This window comes from Phyllobates terribilis, unplaced genomic scaffold (assembly GCF_046119375.1).
Source record: "Phyllobates terribilis strain yellow unplaced genomic scaffold, ASM4611937v1 Scaffold_3__8_contigs__length_932513732, whole genome shotgun sequence".
NCBI lineage: Eukaryota > Metazoa > Chordata > Amphibia > Anura > Dendrobatidae > Phyllobates > Phyllobates terribilis.
The window spans coordinates 116,341,066-116,359,009 of record NW_027362763.1 but is presented as its reverse complement, the minus strand read 5'-3'; positions in this window follow the sequence as shown (position 1 = coordinate 116,359,009).

Here is a 17,944-nt window from a genome sequence, read left to right as displayed (position 1 = left end):
AGATTGATGGAGTGCTGCCTGGGACACCGCAACTTCGAGACTGTGTTACTATACCTGGATGACGTGATAGTGTACTCCAGAACGTACGAGGACCACTTGAAACACCTGGCAGAGGTATTTGATTCACTGTCCCGGTATGGGATGAAGCTGAAGCCCTCAAAGTACCACCTGCTCAAGAGAAAGGTACAGTACCTGGGGCACATTGTCAGTCCGGAAGGGGTAGCACCAGACCCGGAGAAGATCGCTGCCATCCAGAAGTGGCCGGAGCCGAAGAACCTCAAGGAGGTGCATCAGTTCCTGGGACTAGTAGGATACTACCAGAGGTTTGTAAAAGACTATACTAAGAAAGCAGCCCCTCTGCAAGACCTCCTGGTAGGGCAGTCCCCCAAAGGCAGAAATCCCCCATTCCACTGGGGTAAGGAGCAAGTCGAGTCATTTCAGGAGATGAAGGAGATCCTGACAGGCGATGAGATCCTAGCCTACCCTGACTACAGCCAACCGTTCCTGCTGTATACAGATGCCAGCAACGAAGGGCTGGGAGCTGTCTTAAGTCAGAAGCAGAATGGCCAGGAGAAGTTAATCGCATACGCAAGCAGGAAGCTCCGCCCGACCGAGAGGAACCCAGAGAACTATAGCAGCTTCAATTTGGAGTTCCTGGCCTTGGTCTGGACCATCACTGAAAGATTTAAGCACTACCTGGCCTCCAGCAAGTTCACTGCCTTCACTGATAACAACCCTTTGACCCATCTTGAAACAGCCAAGCTAGGAGCACTGGAACAACGATGGATGGCTCAGCTGCCAAATTACCAATTTACAATTAAATACCGGGCTGGCCGCAAGAAATGGTGTTGGAGGCCTACCACGATTAGGCGGGACACTTTGGCTGGAAAAAGCTAGAGACCCTGCTGAAGTGTCGATTCTACTGGGTAGTAATGCGCAGCTCCATTGAGCGGTGGTGCCAAGACTGTGGACCCTGTGGCCTCAGAAGAAAAGACTACAGCAGCCAGAAGGCACCCCTGCAACCCATCAAGACGATTCGACCCCTGGAGATCGTGGCCCTGGACCATGTCAAGTTGTCACCCAGCAGGTCAGGGTACTCCTACGCCCTGACCATGGTGGATCACTACTCTAGGTTCCTGGTGGTCGCCCCCGTCAAGGACCTGACGGCGGAGACAGCAGCAAAGACCTTCCAGGCGTGTTTCTGCGGACTCCATGGATACCCTGAGCAGGTGCTGATGGACCAAGGCCCGGCCTTTGAGGCTGAATTGTTTAAGGAGTTGTGCCATCTGTACGGGTGTAAAAAGATAAGAACTACACCGTACCACCCACAAACCAACGGTTTCTGTGAAAAGATGAACAACATCATCATCGACCTGCTGAAGATCATACCACTTGAGGAGAGAAATCAGTGGCCAGACCTACTACCTGACCTAGTGGATCTGTACAACCACATACCCGTGAGTTCCACCAATTGTACTCCGGCATATCTTATGCGTGCAAGACCTGGGAAGTTGCCTATGGATCTGGAGCTTGGTGTAGTAGAACCAGAAGCGGATGTGACCACTGAGGACTGGGACATGACCAGACAAGAGCAGTACAGAAGGGTACAAGCCTGTGTCGAGGACAGTCTCACCTGGGTGAGGGATAAGCAAGAGGCCCACTACAATAAACGTGCACCCGCAGAGCCTTTCACACCTGGTGAAATAGTATTGAAAAGGAAAAGAAGGAACCACAAACTTGATGACCAGTGAGAGAAAGAACCCTACACTGTGCTGAAGTCAAGATTTGATAATAAGAAGACCTGCATAATTAGTCGAGATGGAGGAAGGACAACTGCCACAGTATCCAGGGACCATCTAAAGTTATGTCCAAATCTACTGAAACCCCAAGAAGAAGTGCCTTTCATTATCCAGGAGGAGCCTAAAGAAGCAGTAATCCATACTGACTTAGGAGACTTCCCAGCAGATTGGCCCCAACTAGGAGGAGCAGTAATCTTTCCAATACTCCAATTCTTTCAACAACCAGAAGACCCTCCACAGCAAGTTGAACCTGTAAGTGCTGCAGAAGAGCCTAGTGCCGCAGAAGAGCCAGCTCAAGAAGAATCCCCGGACGAAGGATCCCCGGCAGGAGTAGAGCAAGAAGGCCCAGCCAATGGTAGACTTACCAGTTCCAGAGAGAGGTTAAGGCAGTTTTACAACATAGTCACACGTAGAACTGGTAGGGTAATTGATAGTACAGACATTGATACCTCACAGACCACCGCACTACGCAGATCAACACGTAGCACGCGAGGTAAACCCCCTCTCAGGTACAAGCAGTAAGATAGCTAACCTCTGACAAATGTAGATAGTTACCCCTGGGGTATTAAATTGTAATGTACTGTACTAATGTATATTATTTTGTGCTTTGCTTTATTATTGAACAGTTCAAGTGACATGGACACTTTACCTGATTAATTCCTTTATTGTTTGCATAAAGAACTTCGTGGCTGAGGACTGTGTGCAGCCCAAAAACTATTTATTGTATATAATTGCGCTCCCAGGAGTGCCCCTTTAGGTGACCACCGAAGGAAAACCTGTCTGGAGTGGCTCTATTGGAGGTCCAACTCGGGATCTCCATGCCCTGCAGCCACCCCAGGGCCTACGTTGAGGGTTTGGGACAGGTCCCTCAAACCACCAAGTACTCTACTCTGTGAGATGGACATCCTGTTTGGGAACCTCACCACAAGAGACTTGAATTCTGAGGACACTTTGTATTTGTTGATATTATTATGCAACGTTTAAGCTTGGTGCCTCCCATAAAGGGAAGATTGTTAATGTTTCTTATTGTTATAAAATGTACCTGGAGTGCTAAGCTTTGCTAGGGGGGAATGTGACGCCCAGCTGCGCTTGGTATCACAGATCCTGGAAGAGTGCATTGATGGAATCCTCCACAAGAGGCCCCCATAAACATTCACACATCTCCACCTTCCACCTCAGACCAGCAGAGGGAGCCCGTTACGGATATAAAAAGGGAAGGTGGAGCCAGGCAGTTCAGTTCCTCTGGAGAGTTCAGCAAGCACAGACCTGAATACAGAGTTGAGCTCAGCCTAGTCAAGTCTGTTGAGAGAGTTCCTGCAGTGGAGCACAGTCCAGACTCAGTTGTAGCTCTGAATAGTGAGCTTAGGTGTGCCGGCGCCATAAGATCGGTGAAGCGTGGCAAGCTGCCGTTAGTGTGTATAGCCTAGTGAGGGCCCGAGAAGGCCGAAGGCGAGTGGAGAAGTTAGTACATAGGGGGCAAAGGAGCTTAACTAGCTCACCCCGAAGCATTACCGGACACCGGATCCGAGCTTACCGGGATCTCTATGACCCAGTAAGGTATAACCGGAATCCCTGGAGAACTACAGGTCCCAGGATCGCTAAAGTGCTGATACGTAACAGAGCCAGGAGACACATAGGCCCCGTAAGCTGGGAGCGTGTATTCCAAGAAAAGGCCCTACCACAAGGTCAGCCAGCGCAGGACAGAGACAAAGTTAGGCCTAGCTCCAGGCAGGTCAGAAACTTACTACGCAGAGGCAAGAAACAGGAGGCCCTACACCCGCTCATTGGGGAGGATTCTGATATGCACCCTTCACCCTACAGTGCTCTGGGATGTGTCTGAATTTCCACCAGTAAAAGGTACTGAAGTGACTATCGTGTCCGTCCCTGTTCTTGCTCTGACCTGGATTTGTCTCGCCTGCCCTGCATCCCCCCTCCTACGCTGCCCTGAGGCCCTGCTCCACCTGTGGGAAGCGATACCATCTAAGCTGCCTTATCACCGGCCTCAGTGGACTGCCGCAGCGCTGGTGAATCTCACCAGAAACCACAGGTGGCGTCACGAACTTTAATAAAACTAATAAACAAACCAATCCCTTTTTAAAAGCTGACCCCAGAGTACGGGCCCGGGAGCCGACCACCGTGACATCCCGAAGGTCAGGCGAAAGGCCCGGGTACCGAGTCATCCCCATCACCCTGGGCGAGTCACTTACAGAGGCTAGGAGATCCTGATTGTCGAGGCTAAAGATAGCAGATAGCACAGACCCGATTGCAGAAATGGAAATTCGGTCGTGTGAGCGTAGACCCAATTGGAAGGACAGAAATTCGGTTATGTGAGCAGAAGGGAGCATGAGTTGTCTCTCTCTGGAAATTGGAGGCAAGGACAGAAGGTCTGTGGTAGAAGAAATTGACTATGGCCCACAGTGTGAGACTTTCATCCTTGCAGGAAAGTGTAGTGTGGGCTCCTGTTAGGGTCTGGGGCGGCGACTGCCATGGGAAAATAGAGCAGGTTGACGGAGGCCCATACTGATTCGACCCAGACACCATTGGCTGACAGTCCAGTCTATCTTTAACTATTATAGATTAGTGTGCATTTATACCAATATTCATACAACGACAGGGTCGGTCTGGGCTGGCGGGATACCGGGAAATTTCCCGGTGGGCCCCGCCCCCTGCTGCAGAGTAGAGGGGGGAGAAGAGAACAAAAAAAAATCATGCGGTTTTAAGGGGCACGGGCCCTTTAAAAGCGCAGGCACAGTGTATGCAGGGACGCGCGCACGCAGCGTTCATTACCTGAACCACAGTGAAGCAGCTGAAGCTGCGTGTCTCCCTTCGCCGGTAGGTGTATGACGTCATCGTCATGCGCCTGCTGTGAAGGAGGCGCGCAACTCAGGAGAAGGAGGACACCGCACGGGAGCTCAGGAAGGTAAGAGGTGTGTGTGTGTGTGTGTGTGTAATGGTCTGGACCCACTGGCTGGACACACAAGGCGGGGGGCCAGCTGGACACACAAGGGGGGGCCCAGCTGGACACACAAGGGGGGGCCCAGCTGGACAGACACACAAGGGGGGGCCCAGCTGGACAGACACACAAGGGGGGGCCCAGCTGGACAGACACACAAGGGGGTAGCCTGGCTGGACACACAGGGGGGGAACCCTCCCTGGACACACAAGGGGCAACCCTGGCTGGACACACAAGGCGAGCCCAGCTGGACATACAAGGGGGTAGGCTGGCTGGACACACAAGGGGGGAGCCAACTGGACACAAAAGCGGTGGTCCAGGATGGACACACAAGGGGGGAACCCTGGCTGGACACACAAGGGGGTAGCCTGGCTGGACACACAAGGGGGTAGCTGACTGGACACACAAGGGGGGAACCCTGGCTGGACACACAAGGGGGAACCCTGGCGGGACACACAAGGGGGGAAACCTGGCGGGACACAAGAGGGGGGAACCCTGGCTGGACACACGAGGGGGGGCCTTGGCTGGACACACAAGGGGGAACCCTGGCTGGACACACGAGGGGGGCCAAGCTGGACACATGAGGGGGGGGCCAAGCTGGACACAGGAGGGGGGAGCCCTGGCTGGATACGCAAAGGGGTCCCTGGCTGGACACACAAGGGGGAACCCTGGCTGGACACGCAAGGGGGGGCCCGGCTGGATACGCAACGGGGTCCCTGGCTGGACACACAAGGGGGAACCCTGGCTGGACACGCAAGGGGGGGCCCGGCTGGACACACAAGGGGGGTGCCCTGGCTGGACTCACAAGGGGGGGAGCCCTGGATGGACACACAAGGGGGAGCCCTGGCTGGACACACAAGGGGGAGCCCTGGCTGGACACACAAGGGGGGGCCCTGGCTGGACACACAAGGGGGAACCCTGGCTGGACCCAGGCAAAGGGGGGTGGGCAGGCTGGACACATGGAGGCCAGGATGGATATATGGGGGGCAGGAAGGATATATGGGGGGGCAGGCTGGACTCATGGAGGCCAGGAAGGATATATGGGGGGGCAGGCTGGACTCATGGAGGCCAGGATGGATATATGGGGGGGCAGGCTGAAAACATGGAGGCCAGGATGGATATATGGGAGGGAGACGGGCTGGACACATGGGGAGCTAGGATGAATACGTGGGGGGGCGGGCTCGATACACATGGGCTAGCATAAATATATGGAGGGGCACGCTGGATATATGGGGGGTGTCAGGATCGATATATGCAGGGGGTAAGGGCAGTATGGATTTATGAGGGGGGGAGGCTGGACACATGGAGGCCAGGATGTGTATGTAGAGGGCAGGCTGGACACATGGAGGATATATGGGTGGGATATATGGGGGCGCAGGCTGGAAACATGGAGGCAAGGATGGATATGTGGGGAGGGCAGACTGGCCACATGGGGGGGCTAGGATGGGTATATAGGAGGGGGCAGGCTCGATACACGTGTGCTAGGATAAATATATGGAGGGGTCACACTAGACAAATGGTGGCCAGAAGGGACATATGGGGGTGCCTGGCTAGACAAGGGACTTAATTACTGTTTGGGAGCCAGATTGAGGAACATACTTTATTAGTTTATGGTGACCAGTGGGGAACATTATTACTTTAGATTCCCATTATTATTATTACATTATTACTTCTGTAATATAATTTACTTTTTAGGAAATTGTTTTCCATGGGATGGGACAAAAGAGGGGTCCTGTTACTGTGCAGGACGGCACTATGTTGCTTTTTTTCTTCAACTGGTGTAGTGTAGAAGTCGGGGGGAAAAGTGGGAATATTCTCTAGAAGAGATCAGTTATTGATAACTGTGTGTTATTTTCTGCAGAGATGATTCCTGGCTGGAAGAAGTGATGGCTGTCTGTGCCAGATGAAGAAGAAAAGCGAAGATGAAGGACTTCACCTAGAGACATCACTGGTGAGTCAGTGTATTACATGTACACTTACACTACACACGTGGTCAAAATTGTTGGTACCCCTCGTTTAATGAAAGAAAAACCCACAATGGTCACAGAAATAACTTGAATCTGATAAATTACTAATTTTTGAAAATGAACAAATCAAAGTCAGACATTGCTTTTCTGCTTCCACAGAATTTAAAAAAAAATTAACCTCATGAAATAGGCCTGGACAGAAATGATGGTTCTTCTTAACTTAATATTTTGTTGAACAACCTTTTGAGGCAATCACTGCAATCAAACCATTCCTGTAACTGTCAATGAGACTTCTGTACCTCTCGACAGCTATTTTGGCCCACTCCTCATGAGCAAACTGCTCCAGTTGTCTTGTGTGTGAAGGTTGCCACTTCAGAATAGTCCAATGTTTTCCTCTTAGCCATTCTTGGGTGTTTTTAGCTGTGTGTTTTGGGTCATTATCCTGTTGCAAGACCCATGACCTGCGACTGAGACCAAGCTTTCTGACACTGGGCAGCACATTTCTCTATAGAATCCCTTTGGTAGTGCCAGATGCAGCAAAGCAGCCCCAGAACATAACAGCCTCCCCCATGTTTCACAGTAGGGACAGTGTTCTTTTCTTGATATGCTTCATTTTTCCATCTGTGAACATAGAGCTGATGTGCCTTGCCAAAAACTTCCATTTTTGTCTCATCTGTCCATAGTACATTCTCCCAGAAGCTTTGTGGCTTGTCAACATGTAGTTTGGCAAATTCCAGTCTGGCTTTTTTATTATTTTTTTTTTCAACAATGGTGTTCTCCTTGGTCGTCTTACATGAAGTTCACTTTGGATCAAACAACGGTGGATAGTACGATCTGACACTGATGTTCCTTGAGCTTGAAGTTCACCTTTAATCTCTTTAGAAGTTTTCCTGGACTCTTTTGTTACCATTCATATTATCCGTCTCTTTGATTTGTCATCAATTTTCCTCCTGCGGCCACGTCCAGGGAGGTTGGCTACAGTCATAGAATCATAGAATCATAGAATGGTAGAGTTGGAAGGGACCTCCTGGGTCATCTGGTCCAACCCCCTGCTCAAAGCAGGATTCACTAGATCATCTCAGACAGATGTCTGTCCAGCCTCTGTTTGAAGACGTCCATTGAAGGGGAACTCACCACCTCTCGTGGCAGCCTGTTCCACTCATTAATCACCCTAACTGTCAAAAAGTTTTTTCTAATATCTAATCTGTGTCTCCTCCCATTTAGTTTCATCCCATTGCTTCTAGTCTTTCCTTGTGCAAATGAGAATAAAGATGATCCTTCTACAATGTGACAGCCCTTGACATATTTGTAGACAGCTATTAAGTCTCCTCTCAGTCTTCTTTTTTGCAAGCTAAACATTCCCAAATCCTGCAACCGTTCCTCATAGGACATGGTTTGCAGACCAGTCACCATTCTGGTCGCTCTTCTCTGAACTTGCTCCAGTTTGTCTATGTCTTTTTTAAAATGTGGTGCCCAAAACTGTACACAGTATTCCAGATGAGGTCTGACCATCAGTCCCATGGATCTTAAATTTCTGAATAATATGTGCACCTGTAGTCACAGGAACATCAAGCTGCTTGGAGATGGTCTTATAACCTTTACCTTTTAACATGCTTTTCTATAATTTTCTTTCTAATCTCCTGAAACAACTCTTTCCTTTGCTTCCTCTGGTCCATGTTGAGTGTGGTACACACCATGTCACCAAACAACACAGTGAGTATATGTAGCCCTATATACAAGCCCACTGACTGATTACAAGATTGTAGACACCTGTGATGCTAATTAGTGGACACAACTTGATTTAACATGTCCCTTTTGTCACATTATTTTCAGGGGTACCATCATTTCTGTCCAGGCCTATTTCATGAGTTTAATTTTTTTTAAAATTCAGTGGAAGCAGAAAAGCAATGTCTGACTTCCATTTGTTCATTTTCATAGATTTTTAATTTATTATTACTTTTGTCAGATTCAAGTTATTTCTGTGACCATTGTGGGTTTTTCTTTCATTAAATGAGGGGTACCAACAATTCTGACCACGTGTGTGTATAGTATATACAGAACTCCTGTGTATGTCACTGGTGATCACTGTATTATGTATACACAATATAGAGAGCTTCTGTGTATGTCACTGGTGACCACTGTATTACCTGTACACTGACACTATATACAGAGCTCCTGTGTATAATGTCACTGGTGATCCCTGTATTACCTGTACACTATACACTATATACAGAGCTCCTGTGTATAATGTCACTGGTGACCACTGTATTACCTGTACACTATATACAGAGCTCCTGTGTATAATGTCACTGGTGACCACTGTATTATCTGTACACTATATACAGAGCTCCTGTGTATAATGTCACTGGTGACTACTGTATTACCTGTGCACTATATACAGAGCTCCTGTGTATAATGTCACTGGTGATCACTGTATTACCTTACACTATACACTATGTACAGAGTTCCTGTGTATAATGTCACTGGTGACCACTGTATTACCTGTACACTATATACAGAGCTCCTGTGTATAATGTCACTGGTGACAACTGTATTACCTGTACACTATACACTATGTACAGAGCTCCTGTGCATAATGTCACTGGTGACCACTGTATTACCTGTACACTATATACAGAGCTCCTGTGTATAATGTCACTGGTGACCACTGTATTATCTGTACACTATATACAGAGCTCCTGTGTATAATGTCACTGGTGACCACTGTATTACCTGTACACTATATACAGAGCTCCTGTGTATAATGTCACTGGTGACCACTGTATTACTTGTACACTATATACTGAGCTCCTGTGTATAATATCACTGGTGATCACTGTATTACCTGTACACTATATACAGAGCTCCTGTGTATAATGTCACCGGTGACCACTGTATTACTTGTACACTATATACAGAGCTCCTGTGTATAATGTCACTGGTGACCACTGTAATACCTGTACACTAAATACAGAGCTCCAGTGTATAATGTCACTGGTGATCACTGTATTACCTGTACACTGACACTATATACGGAACTCCTGTGTATAATGTCACTGGTGAACCCTGTATTACCTGTACACTGACACTATATACTGAGCTCCAGTGTATAATGTCACTGGTGGTCACTGTATTACCTGTACACTGTACACTATATACAGAGCTCCTGTGTATAATGTCACTGGTGATCCCTGTATTACCTGTACACTATACACTATATACAGAGCTCCTGTGTATAATGTCACTGGTGACCACTGTATTACCTGTACACTATATAGAGAGCTACTGTGTATAATGTCACTGGTGACCACTGTATTATCTGTACACTATATACAGAGCTCCTGTGTATAATGTCACTGGTGAGATGTGACCACTGATCCATTCATTCCCTCAGTGACTGTGAGCGCTGCTCTTTTTTGGAAGCTGCATTTTAAAATGGGGATAAGTGTCCTGTCAGGGATGAAACTTTCCCATTCTTCTGATAGGCGCGTTTTCCAATGTTCGGACCCAAACGATCAATAAGTGATCACCGATCCTGTGGATCCCATGGATCGGTGATAACTTGTTTTAACCAAAGAACCCCTTCAATGCAAACTACCGTAATTCTACATCCCAGTTAGTGTCGCACAGTAGATGTGCAGGAGCCGCCAGTCAATGCTCCACTATAACAGGGATAGCGGATAACAGATATTTGCATATGGCTGTAGGTGGGCCCCTAGAGTCAGTTCTCCCTGTGGGCCCCAGACACCCCAGTCCGACCCTGTACAACGATGTATGTTGCATATACTTTATGTGAATATTGATGTTACAGTGGTAATTGTACTCAGCACATGTTCTTGGTGTGAAGCTCAGTAGGAGTATAACTGAGCCACGCAAGGTTTAGTGAGCGTAACAGACAGTGGTTACCTGTGTCAGGGAAAATCAAGGATATCTAGTCGACAGCTAAGCTATTGGTGTCATACTTGTTAGTGCTGTAGCGCTACGTTTGATATTTTATAGGGCATCGTTCAGATAAACAGGCCCAGAAACAGGGCCAGACGGTGACCACAAGCAAGAGACAGAGAGAGAGCGCAGAGATCGCTCTACACTGTCTGTATTGTCATTGATATATAATTTAATAATTTTGTAAATAGTTAATAAACAACTTGTTTTATTGTACCACTGAGTCCGCGTTCTCTGTGCCACTGCTTCCACAAACTTAAAAAGTCTAAAAAATGTAAAACAAATTCCGAGTTGCTCAAATTGTTTTGACTTAACCCTGCTGTTCTATTCGGGTCTACTATACACTTATAATGTTCCGGTCATTTTTGACCGGACATATTAAAGTCTTGATTTTTAGCTAATTTAAGTGTTTTATTTGAATACCTGTTGCATTATTATACTGTATGTGAACATGGTTGTTCATAAACAAATGAAAAATGAAATCAAAACTTAATTTTTATTGTATCAAAAAATGTTACATGACCTTATTGCAATATTCATGCATATTGCACCTTTGCACATAAAAAATAATCTTTATATAACTGTAAACTATTACTAGTCACATCAAACTGTATGTAAATATATTTAAAAAAAAAAAAAAATAAATAAATAAAAAGTTCAGTTTTTCTATATAAAATGGTAAATAAGGTTCACGGTGCTAAATTTACTGTTTGCATTCGTCACAAGTATAATTTACATGTCTTTTGCATAAGTACTTTGCACAACTGCAACATATCACATTTTAATCCAAAGGCGTAAAGGGGCCTATTAAATGCAATACTTCAGTCTTAAAGCAATCCAATCAAAATAAATGAAGAATAGATGCCAATAAAATCAATATTTATTTCAATTCATTAAAACAGTCAGTAAAAAACACAGTACTAAAAAAGGAGAAGTAAATAGAAGGATCCCACAGTCTGTAGGTTGGGAGTATGACCGAGAGTATGAGCGAGGTAATAGGTATCAGCACATACAAGGATAATATAAAGGCATAGAAGGCCTATCCAATCAATCAGAAAAAATCTGTAAAGTGTCACATGAAATAGAAAAAATAATAATAATATAGCAATTAGTGATAGTGAGGACCCAAGGTATAGAGTCACACAAATAAACTCAACGGTATGAAAACCTGTCAAGAGAATAAACTATCAGTAGAGGCTATAAAGTGTTGCATGCAATATATATGAGGAAACAGAGTCCACAGATAGTGCTGTATATAACCTTGAAGCAAAAAAAATGAAAACTCAATATGGTAACACTTCTACAAAAACCCTAGGAAGACCAGGAGTTATGACGAGAAGACATATAGCTGAGTTCTGATTAAAATGCAATATAGACTGTAGTGTCAAGAGAGATCCATTCAGCATAAAGCAAACATAAGACATCATAACACGGCAGGTATATAGGGAGTGGAGGGAAGAAGCAATACAACCTGGTGACTGTGAGAAAAAGGACAACCCCAACGCGCGTTTTACGTGCCGCTTCTTCGGGGGGAAGGATACATAGGGGGCAGGGAAGCTCCCTTATATTGGGCCGTGCTCAGTGTACTCACGTGTGGCTGCATCGGCGCTTCCAGAAGCCGCAGCAGCAGCGTACCATGTCACCAGGCCCCGCCCACCGGCCGACGCGTCAGCCCGGGAGGAGGGGAGAAGTGACGTTGGAGGACACGTCATCACGGCAACTTAATTCGGCCTGCAACCGAAAGCGCACACCACGGGAAAGCTTATCGCAGTATGGAAAGAGATGCACCAAATCCAAGTAAGGATAAGCACATCATAAGATCTCCCCAGCATAGAGCCATTAATCAATACTTCAGTCATAAAGGAAGCAAGGAAGTGTCATGATGGTCGTCCCTTGATATAATCATAGAAAGGTGTATGAGAATGAAAACAGTGCAAATCATTAGATAATTAATAACCAACTGGGGATAAAAAAATAGAAGTTATATTATATAAACAGAACCCCAGTGATAAAGTGGACATAATAATAATAATAATAATAATAATAATAATAATAATAATAATTTTTATTTATATAGCGCCAACATATTCCGCAGCACTTTACAATTAAGCGGGGACATATACAAACAATAAATTCAATACAAGGTAAGACAGTTTAAACAGTTACATCAGGAGTGAGGTCCCTGCTCGCAAGCTTACAATCTACAAGGAAATGGGGGACACAATAGGTGGAAAGTGCTTGGTATTTCAGGTCTGGCAATTATACTATTAATGAGGGGAAAAAGGAGGATGTACACTCAGAAGAATACACAAATAAAAATATTAGATCACCATATTGATATATAAGTGCTAGAAGTCCCATATTGAAAGTGAAAAAATAATTAATAAAAAATAAAGTATAATAAAAAATAAGTGCACAGGAGTGAGACTGAATTATAGGAAAACCTATTTATTAATGATAGAAAAGTAAAGAAAGTGCAGGAATAATAAAATGAGTGACGATACATCAAATGGATATACAGTATACATAGTATATCCATATAATGCCAAATACTGTAATACACAACAAGTATATGGAACGTGCGTACATGTAAATAGACTAAAGTGCAAGTGCATGGGGGAAAAGATATATGTAATTATATCTATGACATGTTACAAGCTATAGGAAACTCCAAGACAGATTGAAATTAGTCAGTTATTAGTAATAATAAACTAAAATCTTTGAAATGAACAAATGAAAGTCAGACATTGCTTTCCAACTCTGCTTCCACAGAATTTAAAAAAAAATAAACTCATGAAATCGGCCTGGACAGAAATGATGGTTCTTCTTAACTTAATATTTTGTTGAACAACCTTTTGAGGCAATCACTGCAATCAAACGATTCCTGTAACTGTCAATGAGACTTCTGTACCTCTCGACAGGTATTTTGGCCCACTCCTCATGAGCAAACTGCTCCAGTTGTCTCGTGTTTGAAGGTTGCCTTTTCCAGACGGCGTGTTTCAGCTCTTTCCAAAGATGCTCAATAGGATTTAGGTCAGGGCTCATAGAAGGCCACTTCAGAATAGTCCAATGTTTTCCTCTTAGCCATTCTTGGGTGTTTTTAGCTGTGTGTTTTGGGTCATTATCCTGTTGTAAGACCCATGACCTGCGACTGAGACCAAGCTTTCTGACACTGAGCAGCAAATTTCTCTCTAGAATCCCTTGATAGTCTTGAGATTTCATTGTACCCTGCACAGATTCAAGACACCCTGTGCCAAATGCAGCAAACCATCCCCAGAACATAACAGAGCCTCCTCCATGTTTCACAGTAGGGACAGTGTTCTTTTCTTGATATGCTTCATTTTTCCGTCTGTGAACATGGCTGATGTGCCTTGCCAAAAACTTCCATTTTTGTCTCATCATTCCATAGGACATTCTCCCAGAGGCTTTGTGGCTTGACAACATGTAGTTTGGGAAATTCCAGTCTGGCTTTTTTATGACTTTTTTTCAACAATGGTGTTCTCCTTGGTCGTCTCTCATGAAGTCCACTTTGGATCAAACAACGACGGATGGTGCGATCTGACACTGATGTTCCTTGAGCTTGAAGTTCACCTTTAATCTCTTTAGAAGTTATCCTGGGCTCTTTTGTTACCATTCGTATTATCCGTCTCTTTGATTTGTCATCAATTTTCCTCCTGCGGCTATGTCCAGGGAGGTTGGCTACACTCCCATGGATCTTACATTTCTGAATAATATGTGCAACTGTAGTCACAGGAACATCAAGCTGCTTGGAGATGGTCTTATAACCTTTACCCTTAACATGCTTGTCTCTAATTTTGTTTCTAATCTCCTGAGACAACTCTTTCCTTTGCTTCCTCTGGTCCATGTTGAGTGTGGTACACACCATGTCACCAAACAGCACAGTGAGTATCTGTAGCCCTATATACAGGCCCACTAACTGATTACAAGATTGTAGACACATGTGATGCTAATTAGTGGACACAACTTGATTTATCATGTCCCTTTTGTCACATTATTTTCAGGGGTACCATCATTTCTGTCCAGGTCTATTTCATGAGTTTCATTTTTTTTAAAATTCTGTGGAAGCAGGGTTAAAAAGCAATGACTGACTTTCATTTTGTTCATTTTCATAGATTTTTAATTTATTATTATTTTTGTCAGATTCAAGTTATTTCTGTGACCATTGTGGGTTTTTCTTTCATTAAATGAGGAGTATCAACAATTTTGACCACGTGTGTATGTACTGAATTCTCGTGTACATTATCTGCAAACTAAAATATTAACATTGTGCAAACATAATCAGGCAGCTGCTGGCTCTGCTACATCTTAAAGGCATATAGACTACGACTTTGGGGCACTAAATACATATTTAGGAACAGCCGTACACAACTCAGTGCACATCCAATTCATTTTAACCAACAAAAGTTTACTGGACAGTTCAAGGACATCCGATTGGCACACGCAGTATCAGGCACAGCACCCTCCGTTTCTAGCTTCAGTAATACAGTAAATTTGCCACTTTATTTTCCTTTCCGCCTGGACTATCCCTACACTTACTGGCAAAGAACAGAGACCACCGGGCCTGACGCGGATTGAGTCTCTGGGCGTTTTGTAAAGAGGCCAGGTTTTTGTGATCTGTGTAGATGATCACCGGGTGCAGAGCCCCTTCCAGCAGGTAGCGCCACTCCTCCAGCGCCAATTTGATGGCAAGCAGCTCACGATCTCCTATGGAGTAGTTGCGCTCGATGAGGAGAAGAGCTTGGAGAAGAAGCCACAGGTTACCATTCTCCCGGATGGGGATTTCTGGGTGAGCACCGCTCCGGCTCCGGAGGAGGAACCATCAACCTCCAGGAAGAACTGCTTGTTGCAATCCGGACGGTGCAGCACAGGGGCGGAGGAGAAAGCTTGTTTTAGGGAGACGAAGGCCTCCTCCGCTTCGGAAGTCCATTCCTTGGGATTTGCTCCCTTACGGGTGAGCGTGGAGATGGGAGCAGTCCGAAAGGAGAAATGAGGGATGAAGAGGCGGTAATAATTTGCGAAGCCCAGGAATCGCTGAATCGCCTTCAACGCCTCCGGTCGGGGCCATTTTAAGACGGCAGAAAACTTCTCGGGGTCCATCCGAAGACCAGTCTCGGAGATAATATATCCCAGGAACGGAAGGGAAGTCTGTTCGAAGAGACATTTCTCAAGTCTTGCGTAGAGACGATTCTGCCGGAGCCTTAGCAGAACCTGACGAACATTCCTCCGGTGTGTGGGCAGATCCGGAGAGAAGACCAAGATATCATCCAGGTACACCACTACGCAAGAATACAAGAGATCACGGAAGATGTCGTTAACCAGCTCCTGGAAGACGGCTGGGGCATTACAGAGACCAAAGGGCATCACACGGTATTCATAGTGACCGTCCCGGGTGTTGAATGCCGTCTTCCACTCGTCTTCCTGGCGGATCCGGACCAAATTGTATGCCCCACGAAGATCGAGCCTGGTGATGACCCTTGCGCCTTTAAGGCACTCGAACAGCTCCGAGATTAGAGGCAGGGGGTACATATTCTTGATGTTAATCTGGTTAAGACCCCTGTATTCAATACACGGCCGAAGCGAGCCGTCTTTCTTTTTAATGAAGAAGAATCCTGCTCCAGCCGGGGAAGTAGATTTCTGGATGAATCCCCTAGCAAGATTCTCCTCGATGTACTCAGTCATGGCCCGGGTCTCAGCCAGCGACAAGGGGTAGATACGCCCGCGGGGAGGAGAAGCAACGGGAACCAGGTCGATAGGGCAATCATACAGCCTATGAGGTGGTAGTGTCTCAGCTTCCTTCTTGTCGAAGACGTCCGCATAGGACCAGTAGTGTGCCGGCAGACCAGGTAGATTAGCCGGAGTAGACGGAGGTCGAGCCAGACGAACCGGAACCAGGCAAGTCTCATGACAATCCTGCCCCCAACGGAGCACCTCACCAGATCACCAATTCAGGATGGGTTCATGTCTCTGTAGCCAGGCAAGACCTAGCAAAAGGGAGTGAGAGAGTCCGGATAGCACATGAAAGGAGATCCTCTCCGAGTGCAGCATTCCCACTTGAAGGGTTACAGCCTGACTGGAAAAACGGAAATTTTGGCGGATTGCCTCGAAAATCGGTACGCCGGGCCCTGGGGCGACGCCCCGGAGGGCAGCATCTCCGCTTTTGCGGATTTTGTTTCCCCCTCGCCGTGGCGCTTCTTTGGGCCGCTGCGGCCGTTCCGTCGCCCCCGCGGTCGCGAGACCGGTGCGTGCCCCACCGCCGAGACCGGCCGAACGATATGCCGCCTCTCCCGCGCCTCTGCGACTACGCCCTATTTGCACGAAAAAGATCACCCCAAAATCACAAAGTGCACAAATTAACCGGATTAGGGCCATGCGATCTGCCGACCCCAGGCAGGTGGTGCAGCAGACCACGGAACCCTCAAACACCATTATCTGGGTTAGAAGATGCAATGCGGTGAACGAGCAGCAGGTGGCGGGCTGTCCATGGACAGTTTCGCCTTTAGCTAGCCCAATAGGGTGGAAAAAAAAGTGCGCCCAAAAAAAGAGAAAGTTTACGTTTTTTTTCCGTAATTCATGCGATGAGCGTGATAACGGACGCTGCGCTGAACGGAGGCGCCTCCGCACGTACGCTTATTTTTATTTTGGGAATTTCATGTGAAAAACGGGGTCAGTGACTTTTTTGCTGCAGATTGAATTTTAAGTGTGTGTGGTATCATCAGCCCCTCCCCCGGATGATGGCCGCCGCAAAAAAAATACTTCAAAAGACCCTCAAATCGCGTAAAACGGGGATGTTGCACGGCGGGGGCGGAGTCAGGGTGTTTGACTCGGAGCCGGCTGGCTTGTCACTCATTGTGCAATGTACAATGTTAACGGCCGGTAGGGGACGCGCACGGGCTGCGGGCTCAATGTGGGGGGCAGTGTACAGTGTGGCATCAGAGGCAGGGACAGGGTGATCTGCTTGTGGCCCCGTCCGGAGCACAATGTAGAATGGCCGTGGGGGGAGGGGGAGAGGGAGGCGCGGGCTCAATGTTCCAGCCTGCTCTGTTTCCTCCTTTCCCCGTCCCTGTGTGAATGGCTGGGGGGCGGGGGGACGTGACGCTGCTGGGAAGCCAGCTGTCTGTCTGAGGCCGAAGCCGCACAGCATGCTGGGAGATGTAGTCCACGCCCAGGCCAGAAGAGGCAGTGACAGCGCCTGGAGAACTACAACTCCCAAGAGCCTCCGCGGGAGAACAGAACTCTCCCTTCCCGGAGAGGCGGAGGCTGTC